The sequence below is a fragment of the Triturus cristatus genome, chromosome 1_1 (assembly GCF_964204655.1).
Source record: "Triturus cristatus chromosome 1_1, aTriCri1.1, whole genome shotgun sequence".
In the NCBI taxonomy this organism is placed as follows: Eukaryota; Metazoa; Chordata; class Amphibia; order Caudata; family Salamandridae; genus Triturus; species Triturus cristatus.
Window position 1 is genome coordinate 1,219,141,489 of NC_140579.1, and position 23,178 is coordinate 1,219,164,666.

Below are 23,178 nucleotides of genomic sequence, written 5' to 3' on the forward strand. Positions count from 1 at the left end.
CACAACGACGAACCTCTGCCTGAAGGAGAAGGACCTGGAGAAGCTGAAGGAGGAATACTGTCTCTCTGCCTGAGAGACTGGCCTGCAGTGGGTGCCTGTCTGCTGGAAGGAGAGGAAAAGACTTCAAGGAAAAGACTTTTGATTCAACTTGTGCTGAACTATCTCCAAGGGCTTGCTAGAGAACTTGCCTCCTGAACTGCGCCCCAGGAACATTGGGCGCTACCCCCCCTTTGAGGAAGAAGAGACTGCCGTGGGTGATTTTGCACTGCTGACCCCGGAGAACCCTGTGCCCTCATCTCGCTGAGCAACGCGACTTCTGCCGCTGGAGTAGCTGTGAGCACCGTGACGGCCCGCAAAGCCTTAACAAAGTAAGCATCTGCCCCCTTGAGCCGTAGCTCGCAAAGTACAGAGGAGACCCCTGGGTCCGATCACCGAGCCCTACGGCCCCCCGGGCCGTAGCTATCATCGTGAGGCCCTGGGCGCACTGTTCGCCCCATCTGGAGAAAGCCGAGAGCGCGCTGTGCTGAAATCTCGCCCCAGGCTGCCCCTCCTGCCTCTGCCCTCGCTGGTGTGCTGTGAACCGAGGAGTGCCCCCCCCACGAAGCATCCGTGTCCACGGAGGAGCCGGGACCGAGACGCGACGTGGGACACTCGAGAGCGACGTCCACAGACTGCCGCGAACATTTGCCCCCAAGGAATCAGGTACTGTGCCAAGCGCGCTGAAAGTAGGGCCCGTACTTGCTTTCGTACGGACCGTGCCTAGCTGTGAAGCCTGGAAGTCTGGCCCGTTGGTTCAAGCCGTACTTGCATGCCAGGTACGAGGTTTGAACCGTACTGGCCTCTGGCGGACTTGGTTCGCACCGTACATTTGCCCCGTACTGCCTGTACAAATATCCTGGTTCGCACTGTACAAGGGCCCTGGTTCGCACTGTACTGCCTTTGATCCACTCTGAGTTCGCACTGTACTGCCTTTGATCCACTCTGAGTTCGCACTGTACTTAGAACTCAGCCGCGTTCGCACCGTACTGGTGCTTCCATCTATGTACGGAGCGTCCCTGGCAGTCCGGACCGTACCGCATTGAAAACCATTGCCGGTGCTCACGCGAGAAGCGTGGTATTTGGCAAGCGTACTCCGGCTCACGCGGGAAGCGTGAGAAACGGCAAGGTCCTGTCAAAACCTTGCCCAGAGCCCCCCAAAGGCGCTACGAAGTGCCCAGAAGACCTAGGAAACTTATTTTAAAGAGAACTGTGCCATTTTAAAACCTGTGGACTACCCTTAAGCATTTGAAAGTAACTGGATTGAGAGTCGCTAAGAGAACTGTATTTATGCAACCTGCCTGAAAGAAAACCCTTTTATATAAAGACTTCTATTTTGGATAAATACAGCCTTGTGTCTTTTGTGTGGTGGGGTGGTGATTAATGTGTGGGACAACTTGAACGCTTAACCTTATGCCCTCTGGAAATTTAGCCTGACTGCTCGCGCCACGTTACCTAGAGGGTGAGCAGGGGTTATTTTTAAAGAGGTGATCCTTTGCCCTGACTTAGATGAAAAGGGTCCCTGCTTGTCGCAAGTGTATACCTGCGCCAACCAGAGACCCCGGATTCTAACACAGACCAATCCTCCACACCGACTACAACAGTATGGGCGATTGATCCCAAGGGATAAGGGACGTGAAATACACCACACCTGATTGCTCTGGGAATCGAGGATAAAGGTGATAGGTGTGAAGTGCGGAAGTGGCGTGGCCAGGATGAAGGGAATCGCAGACAGCGTCTGTATGGTAGGAGTGTAGGTGTCAGGAGCAGCTCAAGGTCTGTAAAACAAACAATAGAGGGTCGTTTAGAGGAGGGAAGAGGAAAGAGGAGCAGACACTAGTTAAGACTGTTTCTTCAGTGGTATTAGGAGAAATGGATAAGTGCACTCACCACAGTTTTAATAGAGTTGTAGAATATAAGTTCAAGTCCTTGAACTGAATAGTCTTTTCCAGGAGGTTTTGGCATTCTCAAGGGAAGTGGTGTAGAAGGGAAAGGAAGACAACCAAAGTACTGTTCCTTTTAATGAATCCAAGATGTAGTGGTGCTGCAGGCTCCTGCCATGTAGTAGAAACGAGATGAGAAAAAACGGAACCGCTAATATGATTAATTATATGAGAAGGAAGGATTGAAATATTTGAGCCTCTTTTGCGATTGGAGATAGAAAACGGTATAAGCGGCTCCTGCCTTATACCCTTAAAGAAAGGAACGTATTGAAACCGCTTCTGCTGTTTTGGGAGAGCAAATGCGCAGTAGACGGCTCCTGCCGTGTGCACAACCAAGGGAAATGCGGGAAGATAACTACGTACGTAGTTATCAAAGAAACCAGCGCTGACAGCTCCTGCTGTGCGCTCAACACAGAAACAAGACAAGGAAAAACACTTCCTGGATCAATAATGGGAAGGTAGTGGAGGCGGCGTCGACGGCTCCTACCGAGCACTTTAGGGGAAAGAAGAGACGAGAACCGCGTCCGCGGTCTATTAACAATGGTGGCGTTAACGGCTCCTGCCGTGCACCAACAAAGGCAAAGCTGGAGCAAACCATGTCCGTGGTTTCTAAACTGGGAAATGTAAACGGCTCATGCCGTTTGCTCAAATAGAAAAAGAGGGTATGTTTTAAACTGCATCTGCGGTCTGCGGGACAAAGAGGTGCTATCGGCTCCTGCTGTGCACCTGGGGGTGGTCAAAGTTCAAAGACTTCGCTGGCAGTCAGATGGATCTAAAGTATTCATTTGCGGCTCCTGCCACGCCAAAACTGCAAACGGAAGATTGAGAGAAGCACGCTCTTGCGTATTCTCTAGCCCCGAATCAAGGGGAAATCCAATAAGCCAAGCACTGGAGTTGTTGTATTCCGCTTTAGGTGTCCGTATATAGGTTTTCCTGATCAATGTCCTTATATAGGCACAATTTGCATTTCTCTTATATAGGCATAGGATCCCAGTCCTTATTTAGGCATTAGCCATGCTATCCAAATACAGGCATTGTCACCTACATCCGTCCACCCCAACGTCACAACGAGTTCTTAGGGAAACAGACCCTTAAGCTGTTGGGAGTTTCCCTAGCTCAGGATTATTGATTTCTCCAAGAACTCATTTATTATGCATGAACCGCTATACCCTAAAGGTTCATTCATGACGTCTTCCTCTGCCTGACTTTACGTCAATGCAAACATTCCTAAACATCTTCCAGGTATAAATATACCTTCCCGTACCATGGCAAGCCACGGCTCGGCTGCAAGACTTGATACTGCTGGGCACGACGGCAAGCAAGGAAGAGACCTCCACTTAGAGGAGCCCGTGTCCCAGCCTGATGCACTGACAAGACGCTGTCATCACTGCTCGCAGAGAATCCAGCTTCCAGTGTTCTGACTCCCTTTGCGGGGTATTAGAGTTCGAGAACTGGATAGAGATTCCAACCTCTCTGATTCTTAAGGTATTGTACTGCTCGATTTTCCCGGCCCTATTGTGTTGATGGGTGATTAGGGTGACTTCAGTCTATTACCATTCAAGCCTAAGGGTTAGAGTAGTGAATGAAGTCTATTTACTAGGCACTTCGACATGATCCTGTGTTCTTCCCCATAGATTAGGGCTTGCACACATATCCTAGGGGTTAGATTCGTTAGTCTTAGGGATAACCTGCCCTGTAGTGAGGGTATTTCATGGAGCCGTGTTGAATTCAGGCCTGGTAGGCCTCAAACGGGGGAGACTCCATCTTTCTTTCTGCTCCAGCAGCTTGAGATGTTTCTAGGTTACAGGGGATGTTTTAGTTATGAGGTGTTATTCGCTTGGAGAGAACCGGTTCAGACCGGCCCTTATCGAAGGATTGTATTTTTCTTCATGCCGAAGACGCTACATCAGGCCGGCCGGCTGGAAAAGTGTCCTTGGCACGGGGAGGTACAAGAATTTGGTGGGCGGCAGGTTACGGGCTGGAATTTTCCATGAGAAAATGCACCTCTATATTAGTGAAAGCCTGAGGCAGATACTGGCACTTATTCTTTCAATCCATAGGCGGCACCTAGCCGTTAGCAGAAAAGCTACTACTTATTCCAGGGAAGACAGATGACAAACTTGAGGGCGGAGAAAGACCAAGAGACAGATACTCTTCTAGCAGAATTGCCAGAGAGGAGAGAGTAGCCGACGAGGAAGAGGTCCCAGTGACTCGGAGAAGGGAGCTACGGAGGTGTGATCTCCAGGCGAGCCGAGGCACAGACGAGAAGGGGACCTAGATGACCATTGAGTGCAGGCTACACACGACTAAGGTGATGTCGACCCCTTTCTTATTAGAGTGTACAACCTAATCTTTCACTTTTTCTTTACAGGTTATGTGTTACATTATGTGCTTGCGTATATGATATGTATATATATAATAAAGTCAGTTTGTAATAAATCAACATGTGCTGCGTGTTCTTGTATAAGAGGGTAGCCTATTCTTCTAGTCAGCTGCAACTCGACATGAACAGATGTTAACCCTGATCCGGTAAGTGGTAGCTGAATAAGGGAGAAAGGAGCCCCTCGAACCAGAGAACAGGTTGTGCTCAAACTGGCAGTTCTTGTGTGATCTGATACACTGATTCCCTTGTCGTATGTTATAGTGATCATAGGATGAACTCGTGAAGGCTGCCGTCTGGGTAGGAAGTCCTGGGTCCGTTTGGGACCGCGAGGCTAAGGCTGCCGTCTGGGTAGGAAGTCCTGGGTCCGTTTGGGACCGCGAGGCTGAGGCTGCCGTCTGGGTAGGAAGTCCTGGGTCCGTTTGGGACCGCGAGGCTAAGGCTACCGTCTGGGTAGGAAGTCCTGGGTCCGTTTGGGACCGCGAGGCTAAGGCTACCGTCTGGGTAGGAAGTCCTGGGTTCGTTTGGGACCGCGAGGCTAAGGCTACCGCCTGGGTAGGAAGTCCTGGGTCCGTTTGGGACCGCGAGGCTGAGGCTGCCGTCTGGGTAGGAAGTCCTGGGTCCGTTTGGGACCGCGAGGCTAAGGCTACCGTCTGGGTAGGAAGTCCTGGGTCCGTTTGGGACCGCGAGGCTAAGGCTGCCGTCTGGGTAGGAAGTTCTGGGTCCGTTTGGGACCGCGAGGCTAAGGCTGCCGTCTGGGTAGGAAGTCCTGGGTCCGTCTTGGATCGCGAGGCCGCCACTTGTATTATAAGAGGTCTTGATATATATATATATATATATATATATATATATATATATATATATATAGTAGGAATTCCCTGTCCTTAGGTGGTATATATATATGTGGTTACTTATTGTGAATAGGCCCTAGGGAGGGGGTGACGTTCTGGCTGGGTTAGAAAGGCTCTGTTGAGCGGGTTCTATCTGATCCGACAACCCAAGCAGAACATTTGGCGTCACGAACCGTTTTCGAAACCTGTGTGCGTCGTGTTGTCTCGTGTTTGCTTTCGGCGTGTGCGTGGTTTTCTTTGTATATTATTTGTGGTATAATTGTGTGTATAGTTTTTCTTTTTCTTTCCTTTCTTCTTTCTTTTCCACAATGTTTTCTAAAAAGTCAAAATCTACTTTTAAGTTGCCCATTGATATTCCCGGATGGGATTCAACGCCTTATGAAGCCTTAGCCCGGGAGTGGGCTGATTCTACTGGTTTGAGTGAGAATTGGAATTCTTCTTTGGAGCTGGCGGAGCCGGCTAATGTGATTACTTGTTTACAGAAGGCACCCATCTCGAAGGGTGAGGAGATTCCCATTTTAGGGCGCAGAGGTTGGATTGTCCTGTCTGCGTACAGAATTCTGCATGAGAGGTTGTTGAAGCTACAGATCTCTTTTAAGGATGTGGAAGCGCACTTTGTTGAGATTCAGAATTCTCATACTTTATTGCGGTGTCAAAATAAGTTGCTTACTGACAAACTTGAGACTTATCAGACTATTGCCGAGAGGGCGGCTGTGCGAATTGCCCGTTATAAATACAAACATCGGCGCGGCCGGGTTTCGACGCGAAAGGTGCGCCTGGTCGTGGCGAATTCCGGACTGGATTGGAATCCTGATGAATGGGATGGTAATATCTGGAACTCGAGCGATTCTTGTTCCTCGGGTGAGGAATCTATTAAATGTGAGTCCTCCCGCTCCCGCCATGATTGTAAGCCTGCTTCTCGCACCCCTGATGGTGCACCCCGTGATTGCGCTCGTCCTTCGAGCGGGGTTGATGGTTCTTCCGCTGATTGTTCCTCTACGTGTACTGGTCGAGCTCCTTGTGATGCTCACCCCGCGGTCTCGGTGCATCCAGTTTTTCGTCGGAAATTGCAGCAGTCTCCTGCTGCTCCGCAGGGTATTTCTTTAGACTCTTTAGAGGACTTTACCCAACAGGAAATTAGTGATATTTTGCAGCGATTTCGGCAGCGAGCTGGTGAGACATTACTCACATGGATGGTGCGCCTTTATGAACTGGGCGCTGCTGGCATTATGTTGGATAATGGTGATTGTTTGAAGTTTTGTTCCTTGAGCTCGGATTCTACTGTACAGGATCATTTTCGTAACTATAATGGTGGTGGTCAAATTTCTTTACTTCAATTGGCGACTGAGGGTTGTAATATAAAGTACCCTACTGAGTCTGATTGGCCTGTAAATGACAAACAGTGGTATACTTTGCGCGACGCTGCACAACGTCTCAAAGAAGAGGTGATGAAAACGGCGATTTTTCTAGGTACTGCTGACAGGTTGCTTGATGGTTCATTGACATCTTCTGTGCGGAATCGTATTATTCGTTCTTCCCCTGTTGCTTATAAGCAGGTCATGATGACTTTATTGATTAATCAAACTGGTAACGTGTTATCTACAGTACTGGAATCGGTACGCCAACTCGGTGAGTTAGGCGAGTGGTTTAAACCTGAACGTCAGTCCCGGCCTGACACTCGTACTCCTGGTGACAATAAGCTTACTAGACGTGATATCTTTTCTGGTCTTTTGGCTGATGGTGTGCGGAGGGAGGACATTGACGGTGAGACAACTGCTCGTTTGTGGGAGTTGTTTCGCAAACGTGGCTTGGATCGGAAGGAGGGTGCCCGGCGTGTTCGGATGTCTGAGTGTGATCGCGGTGGTTCTGACGGTAGCGGTGATGATGACCGCCGTGGGCGCTCTGTTCGTCGTGATGACCGACGTTATGTACGTGATATGTCCCCCCGTCGAGAGAGAGACAGAGAGAGAGAAGAGGAAAGGGAGAGGGGAAAAAATGATTATATTTACAACAGACGTAGAGATGATAGGGATCAATCCCCTGAGTTGAGGAGGAGAGAGGATCGTCATAATCTGGCCGATCGAAACCAGCACTGTACTGCTGCTGACACGAATCCATTTCGTACTGGGAATGGATATGAACAGGAGGCACCTATACCTAAGAAACGTGAGAGTCTTTATCCTGATTTATCCTGGTACACAGAATGCGGTAAACATGACTAGGAAATAGGTCAAGCTCCAGTACACAGATGGGCTCACAGAGATAATAGACCCTATGTAGATATTGAAATTTATTGGAGACATCGTAATATCCAAAGGGCCCGAGCATTGGTAGATACAGGAGCGGAGGCCACTCTTATTCATGGTAAATCAAAGAAGTTTAAAGGTCAGCCTTTTACAATTACCGGATTAGGTGGAAAGGAAACTCCCGCAATTCAAACATTACTTGAAATGAGAATAGGTAGAATCCCTAGAAAAGAATACTCTGTACTAGTGGTGCCTCTCTTGGAATTCATAATTGGAATAGATATTTTGAAAGGAATGACTTTGCATTTAGATGATGGATGTTACCAATTTGGAACTACGCATTATATATCGTCCAGGCCTATACGGGTTGGTCGTTTACGAATGCCCCCCATAACAGTTCCTCAGGCGACAAAAGTGGTTTGTCAGAAGCAGTATCGTATTCCGGGTGGTCATGAGGAGATTAGTACCACTATTCAGGAGTTGGTGGATGCAGGTGTTATAGCCCCAGTTACTTCTGCTTGGAATAATCCTGTTTGGCCTGTACGTAAGAGTGATAATTCTTGGCGTATGACTGTTAATTATCGAGAATTGAACAAACACACACCCTCTTTGACTGTTGCAGTACCGGATGTTATTACTCTAATTGAAAGAATCCAAAAACATCCGGGTACATGGTATGCGTCAATTGATATTGCTAATGCTTTCTTTTCGATCCCGATTGCCCCTGAGTGTCAGGAACAGTTCAGTTTTACGTGGAATGGGCGTCAAATGACGTTTAGGAGTCTTCCTCAGGGCTATGTGCATAGCCCTACTATATGTCACCGGCTGGTGGCAGAGCATTTGGCTGACGTACCAGTTCATCCACAGGTTCAGATGTGTCATTATATTGATGATGTTTTGATCCAAGGCGAAACACAAGAGGAAGTTCAGACCCAATTGGACAGAGTCATTGAGTGCCTGCGTGAGAAAGGTTGGGAAATCAATCCGGATAAACTACAAGGCCCGTCCCAGGCTGTGAAATTTTTGGGTATTAATTGGCATGAAGGGCACCGTGAAGTGATCCCTCAGGTTAAACAGAAGATTCTTGATTTTGCAGTTCCAAGGAATAGGAAGGAAGCCCAAAGCTTCATTGGTTTATTTGGTTTTTGGCGTCAGCATATTCCTCATTTGAGTCAAATATTGGCCCCCTTGTACCGTGTCACCCGTAAAAAGAATGCGTTTGATTGGGATACACCACAGCAAGATGCGTTCGACCTAGCAAAAGAGGCAATTCAACATGCTTTGGATTTATGGCCCGTACGTGATGGGGAGGTAGATTTAAATGTGTCTGTACAGGGCCTTTATGCGAATTGGAGCTTGTGGCAGAAGCAAGGCAGAAGTAGAGTGCCGTTAGGTTTCTGGACCAAAAAGTTACCTGATGCTAGTGAGCGTTATACACCCTTTGAGAAACAGTTACTTGCATGTTATTGGGCTCTGGTGGATACCGAGCAATTGACTTTGGGACATGATATAGTTTTGCGACCTGAGATTCCTATTATGCAGTGGGTTATGAGTTCGCCAAAAACTCACCGCATTGGACACGCTCAGGAGGCGAGTGTGATTAAATGGAAATGGTATATACAAGACAGGGCACGTGTGGGACAGAAAGGAGTTGCATCTTTGCATGAGCAGGTGGCGCGAGCGCCATCGACTGAGACTGAGAGTGTATGTTCCGTACCTTTAGTACAGGAGTCTCCTGTCAAGTGGGGTAGACCATTTGATGATTTGTCCGTAGAGGACAGGAACCATGTCTGGTTTACGGATGGTTCAGCAAGGTTCATAGGGCCGAAACGGCACTGGAAAGCGGTGTCCTATAATCCGGTCACGCAGAAACTGCTGAGCACAACTGGTGAAGGTAAGAGCAGCCAATTCGCTGAATTGTATGCTGTTTATCAAGTCCTGAAACAAGAATTACCCGGCACATGTCATATTTTCACTGACTCTTGGTCTACTGCCAATGGATTGGCAGTTTGGTTACCGACTTGGCATTCTCATAATTGGGAATTGCATTCAAAACAGTTGTGGGGAAGAGAGTTATGGCAAGAGATTTGGGAGATGCTCCCACAGAGTACTGTTACAATCTTCCATGTGGATGCTCACACCCCTATAGATTCTCTTGACAAATTTTTTCATAACATTGCAGATGAGAAATCTAAAATTGCTGAGGCAGTGGTGGACAGGCAAGATTCTGATATGGCGGGATTGGCGAAATGGGCCCACCAGAAGGCAGGACATTTTGGAGAGAAAGCCACTTGCAGGTGGGCTGCTGATCGAGGAATTTATATTCCCTTGGATTTGATCAAGAATGTTATTTTACATTGTCCCATTTGTCAGCATATCAGACAGCGCAAAGTGCCCCAAATTGTTAAAGGTCATTTACATCGCGGGAAACTGCCCGCTCAAATTTGGCAAATTGATTACATTGGTCCACTTCCCATGAGCAGGAATTGTCAATATGTTTGCACAATTGTTGATACATACAGTGGCTTGTTGGTAGCCCTTCCCTGTAAGCAAGCTACCCAATTGAATACCATTAAAACGTTGGAATTGGTTATCATGTATTATGGTGTGCCATTCCAAATTCAATCTGATAATGCATCCCATTTTCGTGGAAGATTGGTACAGGAATTCTGTGTGGAAAACAATATTGACTGGGTGTTCCATGTCCCGTACTATCCACAGGCCTCAGGTCTTGTGGAGAGAATGAATGGTCTGCTGAAGGGGCAGCTGCGTAAACTAACTGATGACAAATATAAGAATTGGCGAGACTTTTTGTCTCAAGCACTATTAATTTTGAATAATCGCCCTTTTCTAAATGCTGAATCTCCACTTATGCGTTTGTTCCCTCCGAATGTTAATGCTCAGCCAAATGAAATCAGAGAGACTGTGATGTACTGGGAGATTACTCCCGGAGCTTTGGCTCCATGTAGAGCGACCCCAGGGTCGGCAGGTTTAGACTTGCATGCCATGGATGACACCGTTCTAAAAGGTAAAGATCGGGTCATCATCGCGACCGGTGTTGGTGTTCATATACCACCCGGGAATTTTGGATTAATCGCCCCTAGATCGGGGCTGGCCGTAAAAGGCATTCAGGTACTTGGAGGGGTCATTGACAGCGATTATCAGGGAGAGATTAAGGTGCTCCTGCTAAATAGCAGTGAGGCTGATTTGCTGATCCATCGAACTGACCGAGTGGCTCAATTACTGATAATGCCTGTCTTCAGTGGTGGGATGGTAAAAGGCACTGCCCCAACTTTGCTAACTGTACGAGGCCAGAAAGGTTTTGGCTCCACAGATAACCCTGGGGCCAGGGTTTGGGTGCAGTCGCCTAAGACTCCCCCTGAACAGGCAGAGGTCATCGCCACCGGTCATGATAATACCATTTTAGTTATGAGACCAGGGAAAGATAGCTGGGAAGCAGTCCCGGCTGACAAATGTTACTTACGAGAATGATTAATGCCTGCATTTGATTCTCTTTCAGATCATTCTTTGGACTGTTGCTGCAGGATGTGTCGTCGCAGGACTATTTTCGGGTTGGTTCGACGAGGGAGGAGGACTCCCGTCAACCCCGGATGAGCTACGCGCCCGAGTGTCGCGTTCCTTTGTTGCGTGGGATTCGTCATCGAACTTTTGGACACTACTGGCGAAAAGGGTGACCGATGCCCCTCACTTTTGTTTGACGCCGATGAGATCCGTACATGATATCCTAGCGACCTGTCTGGTTGCTGTCCCTGCTTCACTGGAAACCCTAACTAATATTTTCAACATTTCGAAGGCTCGCCCCAATGTTCTTCTGGGCGATTTTGCCACCCACACGTATTGCCCCTTATGTACGGAACTTCCGGACAGGATACCCCCCATCCAATCCCAAATAGTTACCTATAATATCACACAAGGTGATATATGCTTTTTTCTTACATGTAATCCTAGTGCAATCTCTGAATGTCTACAGCTGAAATTGAAAGGTGCTACTTCCTTCACCTTTCATGAGCGAACTTTGTGCTTTCAAAGGACACCGAAAACATGTGCTTCGGTTATGAACAATATGACTTGCAAGAGTTTGGTAGTTACCCCTAGTCATTATCGCACGATGTTGCTACCTGCCGGATGGCTTTTCTCATGTGGTAATACTTCTTGGCCATATGTCCCCGCGAATATTTCCGGTGGCCCCTGTGCTATTACAAGACTCAGTTTACTAATGTTCTCGTCACATCCGAATGCCAATTCTCGTGTGATTCGAGATACAGTGATGTTACAGGAGGATTGTGACTCATCTTTGCATTTGTATTCCAAGTCTGAATACCTTAGCTTGGCTATTTCAATTATTGGTGTTCCTGCTTTGGCGGTTTATAATGCTAAATCTATTGAGAAAATGGCCTGCTGGATGGTAAAATCTATTAATCATACTTCTACAGTCCTATCTGATATGCTGTTAGACGCCCAGGGTGAACGTAGAGCCATCTTGCAAAATAGAGCGGCCATTGATTATCTTTTGCTTAAACATGGACATGACTGCTCTGACTTTGAGGGTCTTTGTTGTTTTAACTTGTCTGATCATACACAATCTATTCGTGCCCACATTGACAGGTTACATGATTTGACGGAGGAAGTGAGAAAACACATTGACCAGGGCTGGTTTGACTGGCTCTTTAATTGGTTACCTGACCTGTATCTATTACGTCGAATATTAGGAGGTATTCTACTTACCATCGCTGTTTTGATCTCTATTTGTTGTTTTATTCAGTGTATCCCTTCACTACTTCAATTCTGCACACTTGGTACTAGACATAGGTCAGTTAGTTTTGTTTCATATTATTCCTCTACGGATGTTAGTTCGGTTTAATGAATGTATAATGGACTGAAGTCAAGGGTGAAATGTACTGCTCGATTTTCCCGGCCCTATTGTGTTGATGGGTGATTAGGGTGACTTCAGTCTATTACCATTCAAGCCTAAGGGTTAGAGTAGTGAATGAAGTCTATTTACTAGGCACTTCGACATGATCCTGTGTTCTTCCCCATAGATTAGGGCTTGCACACATATCCTAGGGGTTAGATTCGTTAGTCTTAGGGATAACCTGCCCTGTAGTGAGGGTATTTCATGGAGCCGTGTTGAATTCAGGCCTGGTAGGCCTCAAACGGGGGAGACTCCATCTTTCTTTCTGCTCCAGCAGCTTGAGATGTTTCTAGGTTACAGGGGATGTTTTAGTTATGAGGTGTTATTCGCTTGGAGAGAACCGGTTCAGACCGGCCCTTATCGAAGGATTGTATTTTTCTTCATGCCGAAGACGCTACATCAGGCCGGCCGGCTGGGAAAGTGTCCTTAGCACGGGGAGGTACAAGAATTTGGTGGGCGGCAGGTTACGGGCTGGAATTTTCCATGAGAAAATGCACCTCTATATTAGTGAAAGCCTGAGGCAGATACTGGCACTTATTCTTTCAATCCATAGGCGGCACCTAGCCGTTAGCAGAAAAGCTACTACTTATTCCAGGGAAGACAGATGACAAACTTGAGGGCGGAGAAAGACCAAGAGACAGATACTCTTCTAGCAGAATTGCCAGAGAGGAGAGAGTAGCCGACGAGGAAGAGGTCCCAGTGACTCGGAGAAGGGAGCTACGGAGGTGTGATCTCCAGGCGAGCCGAGGCACAGACGAGAAGGGGACCTAGATGACCATTGAGTGCAGGCTACACACGACTAAGGTGATGTCGACCCCTTTCTTATTAGAGTGTACAACCTAATCTTTCACTTTTTCTTTACAGGTTATGTGTTACATTATGTGCTTGCGTATATGATATGTATATATATAATAAAGTCAGTTTGTAATAAATCAACATGTGCTGCGTGTTCTTGTATAAGAGGGTAGCCTATTCTTCTAGTCAGCTGCAACTCGACATGAACAGATGTTAACCCTGATCCGGTAAGTGGTAGCTGAATAAGGGAGAAAGGAGCCCCTCGAACCAGAGAACAGGTTGTGCTCAAACTGGCAGTTCTTGTGTGATCTGATACACTGATTCCCTTGTCGTATGTTATAGTGATCATAGGATGAACTCGTGAAGGCTGCCGTCTGGGTAGGAAGTCCTGGGTCCGTTTGGGACCGCGAGGCTAAGGCTGCCGTCTGGGTAGGAAGTCCTGGGTCCGTTTGGGACCGCGAGGCTGAGGCTGCCGTCTGGGTAGGAAGTCCTGGGTCCGTTTGGGACCGCGAGGCTAAGGCTACCGTCTGGGTAGGAAGTCCTGGGTCCGTTTGGGACCGCGAGGCTAAGGCTACCGTCTGGGTAGGAAGTCCTGGGTTCGTTTGGGACCGCGAGGCTAAGGCTACCGCCTGGGTAGGAAGTCCTGGGTCCGTTTGGGACCGCGAGGCTGAGGCTGCCGTCTGGGTAGGAAGTCCTGGGTCCGTTTGGGACCGCGAGGCTAAGGCTACCGTCTGGGTAGGAAGTCCTGGGTCCGTTTGGGACCGCGAGGCTAAGGCTGCCGTCTGGGTAGGAAGTTCTGGGTCCGTTTGGGACCGCGAGGCTAAGGCTGCCGTCTGGGTAGGAAGTCCTGGGTCCGTCTTGGATCGCGAGGCCGCCACTTGTATTATAAGAGGTCTTGATATATATATATATATATATATATATATATAGTAGGAATTCCCTGTCCTTAGGTGGTATATATATATGTGGTTACTTATTGTGAATAGGCCCTAGGGAGGGGGTGACGTTCTGGCTGGGTTAGAAAGGCTCTGTTGAGCGGGTTCTATCTGATCCGACAACCCAAGCAGAACAGGTATGGAGCTGACAAGAACCTAGAGGGACTCTTGGCATACAAACTTGGCATACAAACTATAGCATACCATGCTATAAAATACAGCACCTACTTCTTACCTTGTCCAACACTTAGGTACACTGGGGTAGAACTAGTTGGAGAATGCATCGTATGAGTACTCGCATTTTTAGCCTATGTTATTTGTGTATATAAATATATGTGTCATAGCTAAAAGATAATGCTAGCGCAGTATTATTTCTTTCTACTTTTTACGCTGTACATAATATATCTTGCATACTGTCTTATGATTGTAACAGCACATATCTCTTACACGAGAAATAAGACTGTTCAATAAATCCTTTTATTGAAACGCCCGTCTACTCTTTCTGTGTAAACTCTGCAGAAACTAAGCATGCACGATTAGCTGAGTGAAACTGTTATCTATTGTTTCCACGATTCTGAGAGTGTTCCGATTCTAAAGGAAAACAAAGTTGTCATGTTTATGCGGTTGCCAGAAACTACTCCCTTCTTGTTTCACAAGAAGTTTCTAGTGGCCTCTGAGTTAGCTGGCACACAAAGTAATTAAGTTTAATATACTCAATAGGGGCATACTGACCTCAGTCCTATGCCAAAACTATAGTGTATATTATTCCAATGGGCAGAACCTATTAGGGAAATAGGAACTACACTACAGAGTCAAGGCAGGGTGGTCCTTAAATAGTGACCACACTGACCACATGGCATGCAGCAACCAATCGAGAAGGAAAGGGGGTGACATAGAAAAAGAGACAGAAAGCAGGTGTGTGCAAAAACGGATCTGGATAAAGACAAAAAGTCTACATGCTACGAATGTGAACATGACTGTATTCTCTGTATTCTACAATGTCATTCAGATCAACCACGCCTGGCAGATTTTTTTCGACTCTCTTTAAAATATTGTAAAATGGATACCTTTCAGATTCGGGATTTCTTATGCTGTCATAAATACACTAAGAAACAGTTTTTCAGTGTTTTTCCAATCAACACTCTACCTGGTGAAATAGGGTCCGAAACACTGATCCGCACTACATGGAATGAACTTACTGGGCGACCATTTTTTTAGATAAAGACAAGATTACACTGTTTGACAATGCAGCAGTTTCCCCTGAGCCTAGCATCTATACAAAACCTATATTCAAGTATGTAAATAAAGCTGTTGCGATGTTGGAGTATAATAAAATACAGGTACGGGACTTTCTCGCCGTCACATGTGGGAAGCATTGTAAATAATTATTAGTAAAATGTCTGAGGGTTTGGCGTTTAGATATTTTTTAAATCTATATTCGAACAGCCTAGTACATGTGAGATCCAAAAACCAGTTGACCTTTGTAGAGGAAGTAGTCTCTCTCATTCCCCGAGGACAGGTCTTTAGAAGCTGACATTTTAGTGCGGTCACGCTGTACCTTGGACTTATATAAGTTCTTCAACAACTCTGTCTGAGGATGGTGGTGGTTCTTGAGGCATTGAAGGAGGTGGTGGAGGCTGTTAAGAGTCAGGGGCATAAAGAGTGAGTCAGGTTTTTTTGAGTATTCAACTACCTGTAATATTTTAGAAAGATTTGAAGAGCGCAGGAGTAAAGACCAGCTTTGTTTAAATCTGAATGGTTGAAAATCTTTTTAATCTCGGCATCCAAGCGCTGTGTCTCATTATTACGGATATCCCAGGCGTCACCCGTAGATGTCCCCAACTGTTCCAGCTGATGTTATGGTACCAAGTATATTTTTATAGGCTTTAGGCGTGGTTTTAAATGGGTCGGCGACAGGGAAATCTGATGGGAAAATACCAGCACACAGGCTGTAGTCTACTAGAGTATTGGGTTTTAAGTCTACCAGTAAGTAACCGTGGGGTTTCTCAGTAGTGTTGTTAAAGGCTTCCAAGAAAAATTGTTTCCGGGGTACATCTGTTTAGCAATAATGGAGCTCTGTTGTTTGTCTTGTGGTTGTGGGGGGTTAAATAAAACCAGGTATGAGACATTGAGAGCTATAGAACGGCTGCTCTTCCCCTTGTAAAACACGTTCTGAACGATGTAACATATGCTTAGATTGCAATGGTGTGAATATTGAGTAAAAGTTTTCTCTATCTCAGGGTGATCCCCACATCCGCTCGTGAGGTCATCTACAATCACCATGTTTACAAGGCCTGTAGGTAGCAATACATCGTCGTTGAGATTATTCTGAATGCCTTCTATAAATGTGATGTGGGGGAACCTTAGGGATAGTTCTGAATAAAAGCTTGCCAGCATGAATAAAGCCAAACAATATTGTAAGGGGTTTGGGATTAAACACTGGGAGCATTTTCTAATAGTTTCTTTATAAAATAGCTTTTACTGCAATTTGAGGGGCCTGTTAAAACGCAGGAGAATGGGTGCTGCAACCTGGTGTCCATAGTCAGAGTTGCGAGACTCTAATGCACCTTCAATAACTCCACATTGGGGTTTTGTAGTCCTCAGTCAGGACCCTTTTATCAAATACTACGCTCAAGGTTTTATGCAATGGCTGGGTTGTAATTTCCCACTGCTTTTTGGACTGAACTATACTAAGTTGTTTTACAACAATTGATTTATGATTTTCACGGTTGCTGGAGGTAGAGTATTCATTCACCATGTCCTTTAGTCTGTCAAAATTGATTTTGATGCTCTTTACATTTCAGGTGATGCCTATGACTTTCATACATACTGTATTTTTAAAAGTTCTGTAAGAATACATTTTGCAACCGGATGATGTGAACTGGATTATGTTCTCATCCATTTCTAGCTCGCTTGTCAAATTGCCTAGACAATCACCGAGTTGGGGATCTTCATCCCCTAATTTGCTCACAAAAATAACAGTCGGTATCGTGATACAGACACCATTTCCGAAGTTTATCCATCACATTGTAAAGCTCTAAACAAGCGTGAGCGGTTAATAAACAGGCTATGAAGATGTTTATATTGTTAAAACATGTGGTGTACTCTTGTGCATTTCCAACACAGTGCTGCGGTTTCCTCATCGATAAACTTACAGCTGGACACCTCATAACATGACGCTAAAAGATATTTAAACAGTTTGTCAGGATCTGTGATGATGTATTTATTTATTTATTAAAATTTGTCCTCATACTACAAAAACATGCTCTTAATTCAGGAAGATTGAGCTTCTTAGACCGATAATTTAGCCCGAAGAGAAGGAACATCTACCCCCGGTTTCTTCTCGTTGAAGGATGGGTATATTTGGCCCCCGGGGGGTGTCTTCAAAAGGGGCTTATCGGATATGACCAAAGCTCCTCCTCGTTCAAAGGGGATTCACTCCTAGCTTTAGCTAGCTTCCCATCATCTCAGCCCAATGAGCAATTTCATAATCATTGGACTTAGGAGTGTATAAATTATATTTCTTTACTTAAATAAATCCAATAATAAATGATGAGTAGCCAGATCTATGAAGGTCAAAAGATGGTGGAAAAAAGACCAATACACATTAAGTTAAAACCTATTGATTGTAAATATAAATTGTAAACCAGTTATCCCATAAATCCCAGAATTTTTTAACCCTCTTACTTGCTCGATCTAGAGTTGAAATACGCTGGACTGAGCTTATCCATTAAGATTTAGTAGGTGAAATAGGTAAGATCCACTTTATACAAATTTCCCTACGTGCCAGAAGGATCAGGACAAAAAGAAGTGCCTTCTGATTTCTTGATAGAGCCAGGTTATCTATCCCCCTTGGAATTACCCAAAAATGACAGTAGGTACGGTTAATCTAACCTCTTTCCCCATAATATCAGAGATGATCTTACTCACGTGTTCCCAAAAGAGCTCCAACGAAGGACACTGCCAGAACATATGTACCTCATTTACGTTGATTTCATCACACTTCGGGCACTTCTTTGCCGCTCTATTCCCCAATTTAGAAAGTTGCAGTGGTGTCCAATAAGCCTTATGGACAGTAAAGAGATGATTTCTTTTTAGGGGGGCAGCTTTCACATATGACCAAAGAGTAGACATAGATACTTGCCTGAGAGTTTCGAGGTCCTCACCCGGCATGTCCTTCTTCCAGCTCTCTGCAAAATAATTCATTTTTTCCTCTCCAGTCTCGATCATTAGCCAGTACCATGCTGCTACTTCCTTTCGTGCTGGTCTTGTGCTGATTCCTTTGACCAGCTCTCCGTTCCCAGCCTTTTCTTTACTTATTGATTTGGCCCAACTTAGAATTTGCAGATACTTGATTCTAGAAACCGAGTTATTAGTTAAAGTAGAGAAGCACTGCCAAGGGATTAACTCATTGTCCACTATTAGCTCTCCCCATCTTAGTATCCCAGCTCTACGAAGGGGGAGTGTGAGAGCGTCTTGAAGGCATGCCGGAGTACCCGGAGAATCCCAAATCGGCGTTTCTTCATTATAGTAGGGAATAAGTAGTGCTCTCACATGAATCCATACTCTAATAGCTGCTTTAAGAATCTTCAATCTAACCTTTTTGAAGAATTTCGGATGTCCAAATTTTAAAAGAAAGGTGTCAGCTTGTATATTATGAGCAAGTGTTAAGGCTGTAAAGAGAGGTGAGTAGGTCTGACTATCGTTTAAGAGTTGGCATGAGTTCTTAAGATGAAAAGTGCAGTAGTAAAGGTATAAATCAGGAGTAGCTATACCACCCTTAGGTTTTTTCCTCCTACGTTTTTTGGGGGAAATTCTAGGGTTTTTCCTACCCCATATAAAGGAGGAGAATAAGCCTTGTACCTTCTTAAACCAACTTTTAGAGAATTCTAAGGGAATAGTATCAAATAAAAAGGTAAATCTAGGTTAAATTGACATTTTCAGCAGGTTAGATCTGCCTACAATAGAAAGAGGGAGAAGATCCCATATCTGTAACTGCTGTCTTACACTTGCAACCGTTTTATCAAAATTTAACTAAGCTATCATATCTATGTTCTTTATAATTTGAAGCCCAAGGTATCTTATTTGGTGTTTTACCAAATCACTTTTATAAGGGGAATTCCATATCAGTAGCTCAGTTTTCTGCTGGTTTATGGAATATCCCGAGACTTTCCCAAATCTCTCCAACTGATCCCAGATCTCAAGAAGTACTTGTTCTAAATCTCCTGTCAGGACCATAAGGTCGTCCGCATATAGACCTATTTCTCAGCCCATACAGCCAAAGGGGGGAATACTATGGCATGATCTTAATTTGCATGCCAATGGTTCGATGTACATATTGAAGAGAAGGGGCGAAAGGGGACAACCCTGTCTAGTCCCACAGGAAATTTTAAATTGTTTTGTTAAGATCCCATTAACGAGAATCCTAGCAGAGGGGCTATTGTAGAGAGCCTTTACTGCTGTTACAAAGATTTTTCCCAGATTGAAGCGTTGGATTGCTTCTATTAGAAAGGGCCAACTGACCCTATCAAAAGCTTTAGCAGCGTCAAATGTTAAAACTGCCAATGGAATCTCATATAAATTTGCTAGATCTATTGCTCCAATAAGGTCGTGGGTTAATTCATACAGTTGTCTCCCCTTCATGAAGCTCCTTTGGTCGGGGTGTATTATGGAACCAGCGACTTTATCTAGCCTCTTAGTGAGGAGTTGGGTATAGAGTTTGTGGTCAACATTTAAAAGGGAAATAGATCTATATGATTCATAGAGTTGTGGATTCTTATTAGGTTTTAAAATAATTGTAATCATGGCCTCGTTCCAAGATGCCGGTAACTCCTGAACCAGGGAAAACACAGAATTAAAGAGTTGGAGTAAAAAAGGTGTTAACTCTTCTTTCAAAATGATATAAACTTCATTCGGGATGGCATCAGGGACAGCTGCTTTCCCTTTTTTTAGGTTTTTGATAACCTGCGACACTTCTTCTAACCTGATTTGATTATTTAGACTATTGCTATCAATAGTCGAAAGAGTAGGGAGTTGAAGATCTCGGAAGAAAGCTTCCAGGCTTTCTTCACTCGGAGTTAAGTCTTCAGAATATAAATCTAGAAAGAAGCGGACGAAAGCCTCCTCAATCTCTGAGTCCTCTTCAATAATTGTCCCAGTACTTGAACATTTGAGGCTCTTCACCATATTTCGGACGTAGTCTGATTTAGTTTTCCATGCTAGGAATCTACCACAACCCTCTCCATACTCATGAGGGGCAAGTTTACTTGCCTCCCATTTCTTTTTATTTATTGCCTCTAGGTGGTCTATTAACTCATTCTTGGTTAGAGATAGTTGTTGTATTCTATTTGGATCATTTGGCGCTCGTTGTAATGCTGTTGTTTTTTGAGCGATTTTAGCTTCCATTACCTCAATATCCTCCCTTGCTTTCTTATATATGTTATAGAGAGAGAGGTCAATAAGCCTCTTAAAAAGGCGTTATATGAATCCCAGACGATATGATGGGCAGCTGAATTTACGTTAAATATAAAAAATTCCTTTGTGGCTATTTTTAACCTATCAATAATTAAGGGATCAAGGAGTATTGCACGGTTCAGAGTCCACCTTCTTGGTAAAGAGCACTTTCTTAGAGCAACTTCCAAGAGTACAGCCGAATGGTCGGACAGATGTTCTGGCAAATGTGTGACTTTAGTTGTATCTTTACTGGTGGTATGATCCACCAGAAAAAAGTTGATCCTTGAAAGGTGGCCACATTTCATGTTATGAAAAGTAAATTTTTCCCCTGCAGTCCTTGATGTAGATCACCCCATATATCCATGAGTCCTCCCTCAGTCATTAGTTGTTGTAGGAGTTTTCGAGTTTTTGGTGTGGCCCCCGCAGCTCTTTTAGACATAGAATCATAATTAGGATTTAAAACTACGTTAAAATCTCCTCCCATAATGATTCGGTCATTTACATCTCCCAGATGGAGGAACAAAGACTGAAGATGAATTGGGTCGTCAGTGTTCGGGCCATAGTAACTGGCAAACGTAAACCAAGTTGTATTAATTTTTGCCCTGGCGGTTACCCACCTACCATGAGTGTCTGCCGTTACATTCCCAATAACTGCTCGGGTATTTTTATAAAAAATAATAGCTACACCTTTTGTCGGCGTCATTTGTGTTGAATAGAAACAGTGCTCTATCCTTTTATGATCTTTAAGTATTCCAGCCCACTCTTCCTTAGTAAGATATGATTCCTGAAGGAGTATGATGTCATGATTACTAATACGCAAATATTCCAAAACTTTCTTCCTTCTAGCAAAAAACCTAAGCCCATTCACATTCCAGGATAGAATTTTTAAGTTTTGTACTCTATCCATACTTATCCATACTTTATCATAAGATCCATTAAGAGTATCTTCCTACCTACGATGTCATGGTTTCTAGAGCAGTATTTTGTAACTGAGGACGTTTTTTTTTTTTTTCTTCCATATGCTCCCCCACCCTGTGATAAGGATTTTTTTCTGAGTTTTGTAATTTATGTGCCTTCTCTTAAACCCCCCCTCCCCGTCCCTCCCTGGGGAACCCTCCCTCAACTCTAGAGACATATTAAGCCTCTTTCCAATGGGCTCACACCCTCCCCTGACGGATAGGATAAAATTTGTAACTTAGTCATTAATTGGACGAGCCTTTAATCTGATTAATCCAAGTGCTGACTTCCTCGGGGTCTCTAAAATTAAACATTTTGTTCTCCCACATCACCTTCAGAGAGGCGGGGAATTGGAGCTTTGCAGTGGCTCCCAAGGCCTTCAGTTCCTCTATCTGTTTTCCCAATTCCCACTGCCTCTCCTGTGTGGTGCGTGAGCTATCCGATCTAATGCGGAAAGACCAATCCCCCTTGTTATAAACCCTTCTGAAAGAACCTTTTCTTTTATGGAATATGTTTTAAAGTTTACTAGTATTTTCCTGGGGTTTTTCCTACCGGGCCTTTTAGTAAAGGGATCTCGGTGAATTCTTTGGATATCGTTTTCTAGAATCGACCTCCCAATCTCAGGGTGGAAGTCATTTAGGAGATCAGTTACAAAAGATTTATATCTCTTCCCTCAAGATCTTCTGGAATGTTTAGAATCCGAAGGTTATTCCTTCTAGCGTTGTTCTCCAAACTCTCCAGTTTGTCCGAGAATGCTCTTTCTTTCGATTTTAGTCTCTTGATCTCCACTATGTTTTCCTTAACCTGCCTTGAGAGGTCTTCAAATGTAGCTTCTACTACTTCCACTCTACCCATTATTTTGTTGATTCTTAATTCGAGCGACTCACAGGCCCCCTGGATCTTTTGCTGATTTAGGAGTAGATTCTCTGTGGTGGAACTAGGCCCTGTCACCTGTCCTCCTGCTCCTACTCCCTGCTCGGCTAATTGATATGACAACTTATCTGGGGAAGTACTTATAGCAGGGATTAGAATTAAACTGGAAGCAGAAGTGGAGTTGGAGCTAGCGCTAATAATTTCTAAATTTTGCTGCGCTAAGTCTTGTTCTACAATACTGATTTGTGGTGCTGCTGATGCGTCCTCCATTTCTGTTAAGCTAGAAAACCTATTCTCCAGCCGAATCATGCCGCTTCTCTGCTCCATGGCTCCCAAACCGTCGTTTTGTCTCTCATAATCGTAATTATGGGGGGCCTGGGTAGTTTGGACTCGGGTCTCGGCTTGAACTTTAAAGTAAGTACGGAGAGATGGCGTAACCCGAGTACTCACTTGGTTAATTAGCTTGGGTTTATTATATTTTGTTTTTAAAGATTTTGTGGATTTTTTATTTTTTTTCTCTATTACCTGAGGTCGAATAGTTGTTTTCTCCACTTGTAATATATTAAATGGCGCTTCAGTGCGGGGCAAGTCCTGCTCCCAAAGACCTCTACGATGCAGGGTATATCTATTGAGGGTGCTGCTATTACTCCTCCCTTCTGCACCTGCAGCCACAAAACTCCCTGAGCTCCCTAAGGACTGTTGAGCACCAGGATTTCCACTACCGCTACCAGCTTCATTCCCTACATTCCCTCCCTCTAAGTGCAGCCCCCGCGCCC